This window comes from Sturnus vulgaris, chromosome 10, assembly GCF_052056855.1.
Source record: "Sturnus vulgaris isolate bStuVul1 chromosome 10, bStuVul1.hap1, whole genome shotgun sequence".
Classification (NCBI taxonomy): Eukaryota; Metazoa; Chordata; class Aves; order Passeriformes; family Sturnidae; genus Sturnus; species Sturnus vulgaris.
The window spans coordinates 24448127-24464743 of NC_142252.1; positions in this window are offsets into that span (position 1 = coordinate 24448127).

Here is a 16617-nt window from a genome sequence, read left to right on the forward strand (position 1 = left end):
GAGCCTTTCCGAGGGGATCAGGGGAGACGCTGTCCTGAAGGTGTGGAGAGCCTGGCAGAACCATGCTGAGCCAGCCGGGATGCTCCCACACCAGGGGTCCTGTGGGAAGCAGAGCACAGGAGCAGCACTCAGCTCTGAAGCAGCTGTTTCCTCCCAGCAGGAAAGCCTCACAAACCCCCCACTCCTCACGGAGCCCCCAGCCCTCTCCACACATCCACGGTGGCTCAGGAGATCGGGCAGCCTCTGGCCCAGGCCTCGGGCTCTGGGGCCGTGTGTCTGTGCCCATGGCACGGTGCCGTGTTCGTGCCAGCCCTGGCACCGCTCGGGATCGGGTTCCAGGCGGCGTGAGCAGCGCCAAGGACAAACGAACGGGCAAGAACCGAGTGCGTGACACGCAGCAGTCATAAGGCAGCTATTTCCATTGTTTTCCGGCAGGCTTTGTACCTTCTCAAACACACGTGGAAAGCCTCCCGCTGCTTAGAAATCCCAGCCCAGAGGAGCAAAGTCCGTGCCAGTGTGGGCAGCTGGGGAAAAAGGCAATAAACACCAACACCCTCTTCGCACAAAGCGGGACCGGCCGAGGGGCTGGGAGGGTGAATAGGTGTGTCCACACCTGCAGCATTCTCCGAACAATGAGAAATCCAACTTTTATCCCAGTCCTCTGGCTTTAGGCTGCCCTTACATTTGTTCAGTACAAAGAGCGGCGCGGGGAAGCGGTTTTGCAGCGTTGTCTGCACACAGCTCCTCTGGGAAGCTCCGGTTGTTTTCCTAGGGAGGAGCAGAGCTGGGTTATCTCTCTGTAGGTACACAGGGGATTTGGGCAGCAGCGGGGGTCCCGTGCCGGGCCCGCAGTGCAGGAGGGGTCAGGGGAAGGACAGGGCTCGGAAGGCAGCAAGGTCATTCCCAGTGCTCCCTGCACATCGCGTTGGTTCCCCTTTCCCAGCGATATTTGCCGGATTTGTTTGGTTTGCTCCGCTTGCCCCCTCTTTGCAAATGTCACAAGGACGGGAGCGTGGGGGGAGAGGGGCCTCAGTGGGAGGATGTTTGGAGAAGGGATCTGAGCGCCAGGGCTACCTGGGAGTCAAGGTCAGGCAGGTCGCTCTGTGCTAAGAACAGAAACTCTGCAAAGCAGCGGGGAAATGATAAAATCAGGAGAAGTGGGGTGGAGCAGGGTGCTGGGGGAGGGCAGAGGGGAGGGAATGGCCCCACTCTGCAGAGGCACCGATGCCAGCCCAGAGCAGGGCACCGAGGGTGTGTTGGTGGCAGTGGGACATGCGGGGCAGAAATGGCATCCCGAGGGATGTGCTGCTGCCGTGACATTGCCAAATCAAAGTCAAGCTCTTGGCTGCAAGAGCACACGAGGTGACTCAGAGAAAGAAACCATATGATTAAGCAGCAGCTGAGTGCCAGAAGTGAAGAGCTGTCAAGGATGATATCAGGAGTGAGTGTGTGGAGGACAGTGGGTTTATTTGCCACGATAGGAAAGGATTTGAAAAGGACTACAAGACGCTTGTACTGAGTCTGACTTGGCAGCAAGAGGAGTTGGGAAGGGTGCCAGGAAAAGCGTCACAGATACAGGGCTGGAATGAGGAGGGAATGCAGAGCACAAAGGCAGCTCTGGCAGTCGGGAACGGGCACGAAGGGACAGAGGGCACAGACCAGTCAGCAGGATGGGATGTGGGGAAGGAATCAAAGAATCCTTAGAGTTGGAAAAGATCTCCAGGGTCATCGAGTCCAACCTTTGACTGACTAAATACCACATTGGCACCAGCCCAGGGCCCTGAGTGCCACATCCAGACATTCCTTGGACACCTCCCTGGGCAGCCCCTTCAAATGCTGAAAAACCCTTTCCATGGAGAAATCCCTCCTGATTTCTGACCTGAACCTTCTCTGGCACAGCTTGGGGCAGTTTCCTCTTCTCCTGTCAAAACATCCAAATAAAAACTCAATCCCAACTCAACCCCTCTGGTGCAGAGGGGTTGGAGGTTTTGTTTTCTATTTTTACAGCATTCAAAGACATATCTGAAAGATCTCCTAATGCTTCTGGATGACAATGATGGTGGCACTCCTGGTGGCTCCTCAGGCAAAACAGAACTGTTACCATGAGGGTGAGGTTCATCTGTGCAGGACTCAGCACTTTTCCAGGAGCCTGCCAGGGAACTCCCATGGGATCACAGAAACCCCATCAATCTTCCCTGTTCCCCCCAGCCACCAGAAATCTTCTCTTTCCTAATTTAAACACAGGAGCTGGAGGGAGGGAAACGTTTCTACTGCTGGCTTTAAAAAAATAAAAACAACAAACCTGAAAATCCTGCCAAAACAGAAACTGCACACAAAGCCCTCCCCACTGGAAGGGGACAAGGATGGCTGAAACAAGACAGATGTTACAGCCTTGGTGAGCTACTGGAAGAAACTCCAGGCAGTGATGAAGGAACTGTGGAGTCACTGTAAAATAGGGAAAGATAAAAAGAAAACACAACTGAAGGAAGCTGAGATGTTTAGAGGATGGAGCATCCCAAGGTGAATGGTGGGGCTCACTTGAACCCAGGGGACAAGATCAGTGTGTGTGTGCTTCATTCTGAGATCCAGCAGGCAAAAACAACCCTTGGGTCTCCCAGCCAACAACCAAGGCAATGGGATTACCCATAGAAATAAGAACCAGTGAGGAGAGAGAGCCTTTGCAAGCCCTGAGACTGTGCTATGATATTTACTGGTGACACAGCTCTGGAGCTTTGCTTGGGCTCCTCTTTGTCCCCTTTGAAACACTTTTAAACAGCAGCAGACAGTGCCTGGCAGGAGGTCAGGCTTCTCCTTCCTCCACCTCACTTTAGTGCCCAATTCCTGCTTTTTGATTGCCCTGCAGTGTCCTGGCACATCCTGATAAGAAAATGCAAATGTTGCATTTCCATGGCATGGCCCGACAATTTAGATTTATCTCTCACGAAAAGATAATAGCAGGTGTGTGTTGATGGCAGGCTGTTGCTACAACAGACTTGTTAAAAAGCAGCCCTACCCTTATATGTGCAGAACTGGCATGAAAATAAGGTGGAATAAAGGTTTTCTTGCTTGGCTTTAGAACCCATTTCCTCATCTGTCAAACCCACTGACTTCAAAAGGAGCAAGGTCCCAGCTAACATCCAAATAGGGATCATGTTTACTGAAGTGCAGAAATTATGTCTGGTATCTCAAGGTAGATACTGGGGGAGGTGGTGGCCAAAGGAGTTGGACTTGGCTCTGCCTCTGTCCTGCCCTGACCAAGAGCTCGGCCGTCATGTCCTGAGGCCACCTGAGGTCACCTGTGGCCACCTGAGGTGACCCATGGCTCTGATGCCAGCTGAGCTGGCAGCTTGTGGAGCCCAGGGAGGTGCAGGAGCTGTGGCAGCCACCACCTCACCTGGCTGCTTTCTTCAACAGAGCCCTACACAGGGAGCTGCAGAGCCCTCAGGGTGGTTGTTCTGGGGCTCCTCTAGCACTGCTCAGCGCCACAAACTTGGATTTTCCCATTCCTCTGAATCTCTCAGCAAGTCATGGTTTCCATAAGCTGTTTGCTATTTCAAAGCATCCTAGATGGTTTAAGAAAGGACATTTTAGATTAAATCGCTTTAAAAATATTTCAGTTTCTTTGTGATTTATCCTGAATAAAAGCTATTGAAGAACTTGCAGAGCTGCCAGCAGAAGGCCCAGAGCTGCTGAGATGTTTGGGAGCAAGAGTGGGGACTCCCTGCCAGGGGTCCCTGAGCTTTAAGGTCCCTTGCAGCCCGAGCAGCTGTGACTGTGTTGTCAGAGGCACACAAAGAGGTGTCCGTGGCTCCAGGGGAAAGCAAACCCTGTGTGTGACCCGTGAGAGGCAGGGGAGGCTTGTGAAATGGGCCAGTGTTTCCCAGTCACTATGGAGTCACCGAGGGAACAGGCAGATTTTCTTCCTGTTTACACAACATGGCACCGGCAGCTTTGTCCCCATCCCTGGTGACCTGCAGCCACTATTTGGAAGCCGTGTTGACACGCCATGGCGATAACGCTTTGCCAGAGGGCTGTTGAGGATGTCCCTGGCCCTGCCTCAGGATGCTGCAGTACAGGAGGGCTGGCAGGAGATCCAGCTCCACCAGGGTACGAGGGAGGGCACACCAAAGGTGGCCCAGATATGTCACAGGGAATTGCTCCCCTGCATCCAGAGTCAGTCCCGTGAGGGGGGCTGGGGGAACTGGGAAAGGGGCTCAGCCTGGAGAAAAGGGGGATCAGGAGGAACTTCTGGCTCTGCACAACTCCCTGACAGGAGGGGACAGCCAGGGGAGGATTTGGGATCTTATCCCAGAGAACAGGGACAGGAGGAGAGGGAACGGCCTCAGGCTGGGCCAGGGGAGGGCAGGGTGGACACTAGAAAGAATTTAGTAATGGAAAGGGTTAAACTTCATAAGGGGCTGCCCAGGGAGGATTGGAGTCCCTATCCTTGTCCCTGGGGGTGTCCAAGGAAGGGCTGGAGGTGGCACTCAGTGCCTTGGATTGGGGACAAGGTGGGGATTGGTCCCAGGTTGGCTTTTCCAGCCTCAGGGTTCTGTGATCTCATCCCTGTGTGCAAGACCGAGCCTTGCCGGGAGCTCAGGCTGGACCTGGGGCTCCTGCAGGGGCTCAGGCTCCTGCCACACCCTGTGGGTCCATCTTAAAGTGCAGCAGCTGATGGTTTAAAGCCAAAGGTGCCACTCAGGACCCCACACCCCCATCGCACCACACGGGGACCGTGCATTACAGAATTCACCCTTTTTTCATAGCACTGTGAATAAACTCAAAGTGAATTTATTCCCAGCAGTTGCGGTGAGTGCTTTCGTGAGCCTCCATTTCATGGCAGAAAATTTCATCCCCAAAGAGTTTTCTGTGTCGTGTGGTGATGGTGAGAAGTGACAGAGTCCCCAGCTGCACCAGCAGAGCAGCAGGAGCCACGCACGGGCTGTCACAGGGCATCAGTCACGGGAAACCCACACACAGCAAGCAGCCTGGCACCCCACGCTGCAGCCTCCTCTCACAGCCACGGCTGTCCTCCCTGCAGAGCCCAGGTTACACACACCAACCTGAGCTTTACACACACCCCTGACCTTTACCTGCTGGCCTTTCTGCCAGGGCTGAGAGGAGGGCTTGTTCTGCAAGGTGTGCGGGGTGAGAGCCACATCCCCCAGCAGGATTTAGGGTGCCCAGCGCTGGGATCAGCTCACAACGTGCCCCACCTGTCCCTGCACTCTCCTTTCTCCCCATTACTCTGTGGGAGGACACCACACTGAGCCCCCCTTTCTGGGGACAGAACCTCCCTTTGCAGATTGAGTCAGATCTGACTCTAAGCCTGCAATTTTGGGAGTTCTGCAGAGTGTCACCTGCTGACCTGGGCTCGGTGCCTGCAGAACAAAAGCTGTCCCTGCTGCTGTTTGCTCTTTGCACAATATCCCTGTGAGTACACTTCCCATATCTGGGCTGATATGGTGGGAGATACTCGCTGTGGTATCTTGCACTCACAGAGGGAGGATCAGCACTTCCTGCTGGGGGTACAGCACTCCCCACCCCGAGATTAGGGGCACATTCAATATTTATTGAGCTGTCACACCTGGAGGCCCTGTCAGGATTAAGCTCCACGGTACCTGGTGCTCTAAAACCCCGATAAGAGCCAGTCCCACTCCCCCCGTGCCATGTGTGTCCCTGCTCAGCACCAATGTCACCGTGCCCAGAGCTGCCACCCCGGTTATTTTAAGGATGGCAATGACTTCCACACAGGTGTCACCTTTCAGAACTCTCAAAAATAGAACTTTAGAAAGTGCTTCACGTAACCCTTACCCTGTAAAGCCTTCCCAGTGGAGGGGAAGGGACCAGCCAGAGCAGCAACAGGACACGGGAGTTTTGGGAATTCACTTGGATGCAAAAAGAAGCATAATTACAGGTTATTTATACAGAGCCTTTCCTTCCCAGACTGCACAGAAAATGGATTGAATCATAGAACCACTGAGGCTGGAAAAGCCCTCCCAGACTGAATCCAACCTGTGACCAATCCCCATCTTGTCCCCAGCCCAGAGCACTGAGTGCCATGCCAGGCCTTCCTTGGGCACCTGCAGGGATGGTGAAATGATGAACTGGCAGAATAATTCTCATTTTACACTGAAAGAGAGGTTTGCTCAGACAGGCCAAGCTGAAAGAGCATCCAGATATCTGGATTGTAGAATCATGGAATGGTTTGGGTTGGGAAAGACATGAAAGTTCATTTCATTCCACCCTGCCATGGGCAGGGACACGTTCCACTATCCCAGGCCTTGGACACTTCCAGGGATTGTTCCATTGATTTCAGCCCACTTGATCACAGCTTTTCCTGCTTTGTAATAAATCTATGATCAATAAGAGATAATTCTGTCAAGGTGGTAAGGGCAGGACAGGACTGATCACTTCTGTTTGCAAACGTGTGAAGCTCCCTGTGGAAATGCCTTTGGCCAGTTCTTTATGGGGATAAGAGCACGGTCCTGTCCCTGATTCCCTGAAAACCAGCATTTCCCAGCTGTGTGTCCCCAGTGAATCAGAGGCAAATCCTGTCTCTGCTTTCCAGTCCAGCTCCCCCTGTTGCATGGCACTGCAGAACGTGTCAGGACAGCAGCACAGCTGATCTGGCACGTCACTGCTGCACAAGGAAATGAAAATAAGTACAGATTTATGAAGGAAGGCCCATTTCTGGCACCAGGCACGGATTTCCTGGCTGACTGCTAATACCAAAGTGCAGATCCTCTATTTTATATCAGCCAGGGGAAATCCCAGCAGTTCATGCCACAGCATTAAAACACAGGGGTCTAAAAATAGCATTACAGAGCTGGACTGGAAACAGCAGTAAAAACGAAAAAGGAAACCTTGTCCTTTTGTGTGCTTGGTTTTTTTAAAGCAAGGATGTTAAATTCAACCCCGAGAGCTCATTTCAAAACAACAGGGCTTGGAAGGTGAGCTGGGAATATCAAAATAGCTACTGCACAGAGACAATTCTCTGTTTAAAACCTAATTTATTGAAGATTTCCAAAACTTGCCTCTCTAAAAAGGAGGGCGTTTCCCAGCCTCAGTGTTCTCCATCACAGTTCTGTCATTCCTGCTCAACCACGTTCATTTATCCCATGATCTTGATAATTAATCCACATAGATAGACTTGGAATTCAGGTATTTCACTGTTTGACCTGCAAATTCACATTCTGATACAGCCCAGGTCCCTCATGCTGTTACATTCCCTCAAATTCACAGGGAGAAGAAGAAACAGGGAAGAATCTTTCCTGCCTGAGGGCCCCTTGGGAGGCCACACAGGAAAACACATCTCGTTATCCCACCAAAACGTGGGAAAAATCCAACATCCCCAGGCCAGGGAAGTGATGTCAGGGACTGTAGGTTTCTCACAGTTGAATTAAATACACAACACCCACAAAAATCCCAGCTCAGTTGGTTGGGACTCACAGTTATCCCAGGAAATCAGCAACCCTTGCAGCAGTGCTGACCCAAGGAGATCCTCCAGGCCTTCCCCTGGGGGTCACTCCCTCACAAACGCCTCTCTGGCAGGTTGGGAAAGCAAAGTTTGTGAGAATTTCTCGTGGCTTTCCCCTGGAAACAGAGTTTCCCAGGAATTAGGCAGTCTGAGAGGAAGAGGTCAGTGGGATATTTGGACAGCTGGCTGATCAGGTTGCCTTGGTGTGGATTTTCCAGAGGTCTGGTTACTTATGGACCTGCCAATCCATTCCCAAACCTAACTCATTCAATTCACTCAGTAAGCACTTCAGTATGGCCACAGCCAGCATTGCTTTTCCCTATTTTTTAGCATTCTTGGTAATCCATAAAACTTAGCAGCTTGGAATGAAAACCACAGGAAGAAAGAGCTAATGAGGTCCTCCAGTAAGAGTCTGTTTATACAACTCCCATTAATGCTAATTGGCCTTACAGAGACACAGCAAGAGGAAAACAGACCCTGGAAGGTGGAAAAAAATCAACTTCTTTGTGCAGCCAGGTAATGACCCCCTTCCCACAGCCTCACTCAGTCCAGCAGCTACTGCTCCTCTGGCTTTACCCCCCCTCAAAAGCCTCGAGACACGTTGCAGATGACCAGACTGCCAAAGACACTCAGTCACATTATTTATGCTGTCACAGCACATGACTTAATAGGAAAAGAACAATAAAATCCAAAGCCACAACGGTATCAGGGGAGCACTTGAGTTTCAGCATGTATTTAATTTGTAAGCAAGATTTAAATTCTGAAAAACCTGGTCTGGGGAAGGTGGGGAGCAGGGGAGGCTTTAAGGTCCCTCCCAACCCGGCCCAGGCTGGGTTTCTGGTTGGGATCAGCCCTGGAGGACTGATGAGATCAGAACAAATCCCAGCTGGAAGAGGCTGCAGGGAGTTGGTGCCCGTGGCTGGCCTGGGGCCGAGGTGTCCTGGCCAAATGTGGGGTCAGGAGCCATCAGGGAGCTCCATGGGGATGTGGCATCTCCCCTCAGCAGAGCTAATCTGAGCGATCTGCTGTGCTCCCCTGCTAATCCTGCCCTGCTCACAGCCAGGGCACTGCCCTCAGCTGGATCCTGAGCCTCTCATCCATCCATCATCCATCCATCATCCATCCATCATCCCTCACTGCCTCCAGAGCAGCTCCAGCCCTGCTGGGATGGGGCTGCAGCCAAACCAAGCCCTCAGCTGAAACTCGTTCCCATAACTATTCAAATAAAGCATTTCCATAACCACAGCCAACGACTGCCAGCAGTTTGTGGAGTGACAAAGAAAGGCTTTCTCAAATAGATTTCATGAGAAGGAAGGTGAAAATGTGGATGAGGGGTTTTGTTGGGGGCCGGCTTTTGTTGTCTAGCTGATGTTTGTCCCTGTGGGAATTGTAGGATGCGATCAGATGGAATACATTGAGATGCTGGGATTGTGCTGTGCAGGGCCAGGAGCTGGACTCGATGATCCTTGTGTGTCCCTTCCAGCTCAGGATGTTCAGTGATCCAGTAAAACCTGACACATATCAAACCCGAGGCATCAAAAGCCTTTTACACGAAGCCCACAACAAAATTTAAATCATAGATAAGGCACATTTAAAATAAATCAGGTTTAGGGTGGGGTTTTTTTGTTAATATTGTAATTCCTGTGGCCTCCCACCCCACCGGGATGTCAGCAGTGGACATGGCACTCATCAGCCTAAAGGAGATCATTAAAATTCACTGCCAATTAAAACTCCAGCAATGTGGAGGTGCCTGCCCAGCCCGGGGGGCTCTGGGACTTCACTCCCAACCCATCCATTGCATCACTCCGTGTCCCCAGGCTGCATCTGCATTTTCCCACATGGGCCATTAAATGGAATAATGAACTGGTGTTTCCCGAGGAGAGGAGCTCCCCAGCAAAGTGCTGATTCTGGGAATTCTGGAGGGAAGAAGTGCCAAGAGGAGGGGAAGAGCAAAGGCTCCTTCCCAGCCCTGCTCAGAGGGTGCCAGGCACACACATCTGTGCTCCTGGGCCTTCTCCAGCTGCGTTTTGGAGAACGCTAGACAGGAAATTGATGCCACAGGGCAAATATTCATTCTTGCTGACTTCCCTCCCAAAGCAAGCCCGGATTTGCCCTGGCTAGATCGGCTTCCTGCAGAGCATCCCCGGCAGAAATGACGGAAATGTGCGTGAGGTGGAAAAACAAACAAACAAGAACCTGCCAGATGTTTGTAACACCAACCTGGGCACACAGAGCTCACAGGAGCAGCTGATGCCCACGCTGCAATTCCAAGCCAGGCTTGGAGAATCTGCCAAGTCCAGCCTTTGAGCGAGTACCCTTCATTGCCACTGAACCACATCTCAAACCCTTCCAGGGATGGGGGATGCTCTGGGAGCAGGACGGGGGTGCTTGTGCTGCATCCCTGAGAGGCAGGAGATGCATCAGGCAGAGCTGCACTCACTCTGCCACTGGTCCTGTGCCCAGAATGAGCTGCACCCCAGGAACAGGAGGTTTAGATGTGGCTCCTGCTATTGCTCCATGGCCTTTTGGCTGTCAGATTGTGTTTGAAGGAGACAGGGAGGAGGGAGAGGTCTTCTGTACAGGATAAAAAAGGATTTATTACTTTGGGGAATTCACGGGGCAAAGGACAAAAATGGTGACGGTGCAACAACTTAAATACGAGGGAGGTTCAAGGGGAAGGTACAAACTACCAGCAAATTGGAGAAATTCTGGGGAAAGGTAAAGGTAGGGTTCACAAAGGCATTGTCCAATGAGGGAGGGTGGGGGGGAAACTCAGTCACATGGACTAATGGGACATCGAATTGTAGGGGATTTCTAAAGGGGAATTCCAAACAGGGGGCTGGCACAAAGCAGGGTTGACAGGTAATTCAGGATACATTGACAGGGTGGGTGGGAGGGTGTAATCTGGGACTAAACCATTGACTCGGGCAATAACAGAACCCAGCAATAACAAGAAACACACTGCAACATCAGGGAGATGAATCCTGCCTTTTCCCTGCCTGCAGCCTGGCGTGGGGATGCTGAGGCTTTTGGAGGCATCACGGTGTACCACATCCCCTGGGTGCCACTGCACGTCCCCTGCCCTGGCTGGGACACTCAGGCTGAGCTTTGTTCCCCGGGGCTGTGGAGTGACCGTCTCTGCCGGGGATATCAGCCTGGGATTTCCTGGCACTTTATTCCCGTTTTCCCAAGGTTTGTGTCCGGCTGGGAGCCCCTGTGGCCACCCCGAGCCCTGAGCCGTGCAGAGAACGAGCCCTGGCAGCGTTTGTACACGCGGTGCTGCTCCGGGCGGTGTTATCGCCCCTTAACAGTGACAAATGAGCCATTAGAGCTGCTCAGCCCCTCGGGAGACGGGGAGGACACGGGAACAGCCCGGGAGGAGCAGCCTGGAACGCTCAGCCCCGGGGATGGAGAATTCCTGCTCCCCGATCTCCTCTGGAGCTCCAGCGCCCAGAGCAGAGCGTGGCTGGGAAGGGCAAAGGGAAGGGGAGTTGAGCCCGTGGCTCCCTGCAGCTCTGAGCTCATGGAAAAGGAGCAGCAGCGTTTGGAAGGTGCAGCTGCTCACTGTGATGGGGGCACGGTGCCAATGGTGCCACTTCTCCAGCTGCAGGGAGCCTTGGGTGCCTCCTCATGGAATGGTTTGGGTTGGGAGGGACTTTAGAGACCATCCAGAGACACCCCAGAACCTCCCACTGTCCCAGGCTGCTCCAGCCCCAATGTCCAGCCTGGCCTTGGGCACTGCCAGGGATCCAGGGACAGCCACAGCTGCTCTGGGAATTCCATCCCAATATCCCACCCATCCCTGCCCTCTCTCCATTCCCTGTGTCCTGTCCCTTCATCCCTCGTCCCCAGTCCCTCTCCAGCTCTCCTGGAGCTCCTTTAAACTCTGAGCTCTTCCTGGATCCTCCTCTCCAGGTGAACATTCCCAGCTCTCCAGCCCTGGAGCAGCTCCTTGGCCTCCTCTGGACTGACCCCTGCAGCCCCACAGTGTCCTGAATGCAAACCAATATTCCTCCTTTCCCTGCTTTGCTGCTTGCAATAATTATTGCTCTTTGTGCACTACAATGGCCTCCACAATGTGGTACAAATGTGGGCACTATAAACACTTGTGTGGTTTTATCAAACAGTTCTGAAATGTGCTTCCCATGCCTAATGCTCTGGAAAATGGGCAGGAGTGAGACAGAAAGCACCTGGAACATCTCTGTCAGCAGGAGACTTGTGAGCTCAGCAGATCCCAGCTGAGATTATCTGGACCAGGCATCAGTTGGTGCCTTGGCCTCGGTGCTGCATCCCAGTAAAAGCCAAAGCCCTTTGGTCTGACTGTGCAAACACCGAGTTCATGGGAAACAAACAGGAATTTGATTCCATAGTGGTATTTACTGCAGCACTTCCCTGTCCTGTCCTTCCTGTGACCCAGCTCAGGGTGTTTGGGATGGTTCTCAGTGAAAACCCGTCCTGGGGGCAGCAGATGAGCAGGGCAGGCTGGGCAGGGCTTGGAGCAGCCTGCTCTGGAGGAGAGCAGAGGTGGGAACAGAGGAACTGCCCACCACGAGTGATGGACTGAAAGAGATGTTCAGTCTCCAGGCTGGGCTCAGAGCTGGGCAGCAGACCCACCCTCTGCATGGACATCTTGGGTCACAGAGCCATGGAATGGGCTGGGAGGGACCTTAAATCCCATCTCATCCCACCCCTGCCATTGGGGACACCTCCCACTGTCCCAAGGTACTCCAAGCCCTGTCCAGCCTGGCCTGGGACACTTGCAGGGATCGAGGGGCAGCCGCAGCTTCTCTGGATCATCTCCAGCAGGCTGCAGCCGTGTCCTGCCAGGATTCCAGCCCAGAGCAGCTGCAATCCGTGGCTGTGCAGTGGATTGCTGTCCCCATCCAGCTGCAGGGGCTGGGCCCTGCTGAGTGCAGAGGTACAGGGAGTGCACAGAGTGCTCAGACAAACAAAGCCCAGCGTGGATCAGCACATGGGAATGTGCTCCCCGTGCAGGAGATGATTTATCACAGCCTAATTACGCATGAGACAACTTGTACCCGGCTGGTTGGACAAGAGGGAGCCCGAAGAAAATTGAGGCAACAACAACCCTTAGGTCAACCTGACATTTGTTGTTGGGTCTGTGGGAAATTATTCTCATAAAAACAGACTTTGTAGCCAGAAGAGAAAAATAAATATTAATGCAGAGGATGTGCTGCAATGGTTGGATGGTGATGACACGGTGGGGATGGAGAAACCCCGGGGGCAGCCAGAGGTGCTCCCTGTGTCCATCCCCCAGTTCTCACCCCTGTGTGAGAACCTCAGATTTCCACATGATAAACTACAAATAAAAAGCTCCCTGCCCCCAGGCTGGGCAGGGGTTTGGTGCTGGGATCACGAGGCTCGTGGTGTGCTGTGCTCTGTGCCTCCCATGACTCAGCCCCTCACGAGGTGCCAAATTCCCCTCCAGCAAAAGGAAACCCAGGGCCAGTCTGTGCCCACCCTGCTGCCACACCGAGGGCACCCCAACCTTATCTCACTCTGCTCCTCCCAGCAGAGTTGAAAGCAAAGGGTTTTTTATCCCAGGTAAAACTCTAGGAGAGCCACAGAAATCCTCTGGAAGTCCTGGGAGAGCCCCCCAGCCCTGGCACCTCTCACTGCATCCAGCCATGGTCTCACTCATCTCCAGCACCTCTCCTGCAGCCCCTGCTGCAGGCCTGGAAATCACAGACAGGGATTGCAGCCCATGGACACCAGGAGCTGGGGAACATCATCCAGAATCCTGGATTTAAGGGGGTTTTTACCCCTCACAGGGACACTGGAGTTGGGCAGGCTCCAGCCCTGCAGTTTCCCAGTGCAGGCTCAATGCAGCCCTGACCCTGCTTTGAGCAGGACTTGGTTCAGACACCTCCCAGAGAACCTTCCCCCTGCCAGGACACCTCCCAGAGAACCTTCCCACTGCCAGGACACCTCCCAGAGAACCTTCCCCCTGCCAGGACACCTCCCAGAGAACCTTCCCACTGCCAGGACACCTCCCAGGGCACCTTCCCCCTGCCAGGACACCTCCCAGGGCTCCTTCCCATCCCCAGCACCCACTGCCTGCACCTTCCTCGAAGCCACTTCCCCAAAGAGCCCCACAGAGCTCTGCCTGACAGCCCACAGCTCCTGGAAGGAAGGGACAGGGAACATTTCCCACTCCAGGTTATCCTGGGCAGCCCCAGAATCTCTGCACAAGCCCCAGCTGGGTCCCTGTGGTGTCCCCCACCCCTGGCCAGGGTGGCTACCTCGGGAGCAGCACGGTGCCCTGTGGAAGGAGGTCTGGTCTGGCTGTCCCCAGGGCACCTTTGGGGTGCTGACACTTCAATCTCCTCCAGGAACAGCTCCTGCCCTTCTGCCCAGCTCCCAAATCAGCTCCTGCTCAAGCTGTTCCTTCCTCCCGGCCTCTGGGGCACCTTTATCCCTCTGTCCAGAACAGGCTGTGACAAATCCCAGGCACAGCAGAGGTGACCTCACCCTTCACTGTCACCTCATCACTGCCCTGGCCTGCCAGTCCCCAAGCACAGGGTCCCCAGGAAGTCTCCCCTGGGTACCTCCACACCCCACAGAGGAACAGAAGCTCCATTTGTGCCCAGCCCAGCCAGCAGGTCCCTGTCAGCCAGGCCACCACTGGTGCCACCCCCACAGGGCCACCAGCTCCCTGATGGGCTTTTCCCAAAGGTGTCACTGTGGCCATCCCGGCAGTGACACAGCCACATCCTTGTCACAATCCCTCCCTTGTCACGCGGTGTCATCCTGGAGCTCTCCATCAGTGACAGCACCGAAAGCTGGGGAGAGGCACGGGAAGGATTTATCTGAGCTGGGTTTATCCAGGGCACAAGGGACACGGGAGGGGCTGGCCCGGGTGTGACACAGCCCGGGACAGGGCAGGAGGGACACGGCCAGGGCTGGCCCGGGTGTGACACAGCCCGGGACAGGGCAGGAGGGACACGGCCAGGGCTGGCCCGGGTGTGACACAGCCCGGGACAGGGCAGGAGGGACACGGCCAGGGCTGGCCCGGGTGTGACACAGCCCGGGACAGGGCAGGAGGGACACGGCCAGGGCTGGCCCGGGTGTGGCACAGCTCGGGACAGGGCAGGAGGGACACGGCCAGGGCTGGCCCAGGTGTGACACAGCTCGGGACAGGGCACGAGGGACACGGGAGGGGCGGAGAGCCGGAGCTGGGCACCATTGCAGCATCCCAGCACAGGTGCCACCCCCTGTGTCACCACACCTGTGTCACCGCACCGACAGCGAGGGCACAGGGCCAGGGGTGGGGACATCCCCTGGCAGAGCCGGGCTCTGTCCCATATCCCTGTCAGGAGCAGGATTTGGGGACAGGAAAATTCTCAGGGCTCTGCCCAGGTGTCCCTCGAGCAACCGGTGCCACAGCGCTGGCACACGCAGGAGGCAATTAACATAATTTGGGGCTAATTCATGTAATTAGGGGCTCGTTCTGCTCCTGCCGGCTCTGCCCTACACAGCTCCAGCCCCCCTTTCCAGGGATCCGGGAATGATCCCACAGGAGCCCGGGATGGGTGGATGATGGAGGGGCACCAGTGCTCAGCTGGCCGGGCACTGATGGTGACAGTGACATGGTGACAGTGACACGGGGACAAGGCTGCGGCCCCGCCGTGCCCAGTCCCGGGACCATCCAGGATGCCCGGAATGAGCCATGGGGTGGCACAGAAGGGGACACCGGGCTGTGTCACCCAGGAGGAGCCGCCCTGAGCTCAGCCCCTGCAGGTGGCTCAGACACTCAGCACGTTCAGGGAACATCAGGAATATTTTGAGTGCATTGTCACGGAGCTCCCTGCTCATCCCACGGCTCCAGGGAAGGTGGGAAGGGAAGGTTGGGGCAGAGCCCTCCCAGGGAGAGTCCCCGGGCTCGGGGCTGTGGAAAACGACCCAGAAAAGCAAAAAACCCCATTACAGCATCCAAGGAAAAAACCACAACTGATATGGAAAGTGGGAGGGAAGACAAAGTCCCAGCTCGGAGCAGCTGTCCCACCTCCCACTCCCATCCTGTTCCCAGCCTGGAGCGAGGGAAGGACTCAGCACAAACCCAGAGAACAGCAACCCCCATTCCATGGCTTCGGCTCTGAAATCAGTCCAAAATCTCCATTTGTGCAGAGCCCCCAATGCCACACCTCGGACACCTCCAGCCCCTTGGTGACTTCTCCTCCCCCCTGACCCCGGTACCTTTCTGAAGCGTTCCCTGGGATGTGAGCAGTGGGTCAGGAGCAGCTCCCACCCCACCGTGCCAATGTCTCCAGCTCCAGGGGAAGCTCCCAGCACTGCCAAGAGCCTCCCCAGAGATTGGGGTCACTGGAGGCAGCTGGGTGTGCCCTCCCCTCCTGCTCACCTGCAGCTGAGCTGATCTCAGGTAGCCAGGAGTGATTCTGAGAGGAACCAGCAGAGAGGTGCTGGTGGGAGTAGGGAATTCTCTCCCATGCCAAAACATATCTCTGAGACCCCAGGAAGCTGATGTGGAGCAGGCACAGCTCCACACCCAGCTGGGTTTGGGGACAGCCCCAGCACACTGAGGGTCCCCTCCCATCCCAGGGAGCCACCTGAGCCCCACAGGAGCTCCCTGGAGGGCAGCCAGGACTCCCCAGCCACACCTGGCTGCTGCAGGAGCCTGCACAGGGAGACAATTCCTTGTGAAGGTCTCAGTGAGGACAGGACACCTCAGGGTCATCCAAACCACAGGCCTTGAGGTGAAAAATTTCAGTCAGAGGGGTTTGGGAGGGACCTTAGAGCCCATCCTGTCCCATCCTCTGTACAGGCAGGGACACCAACAAGTGACAGACTGTGTGTCCCAGCCATTCCAGATTTTAAACCCTCCCCACAGACCATGCCAATCTCTTCCTAATTTTCCTTGATTTTAGAAAATTACGTATTTGTGTTGTCCTGTTTAATAATTCAAAGTATGAGCAGGGGGTAATTTTGTGATTTCTCTTCCAGTCCCTCTGAAATGTGATCATAAAAAGTAGTGGTTGAGGCAATGTCTTATTTAATATCCTTGGGATGAAATGTGGTTCTGAGTCCCTAGAAAAGGCCATGCTGAAATGTTGAGATCAGGACGTGACAGGCACAGAACAATGACACCCACAGCCACA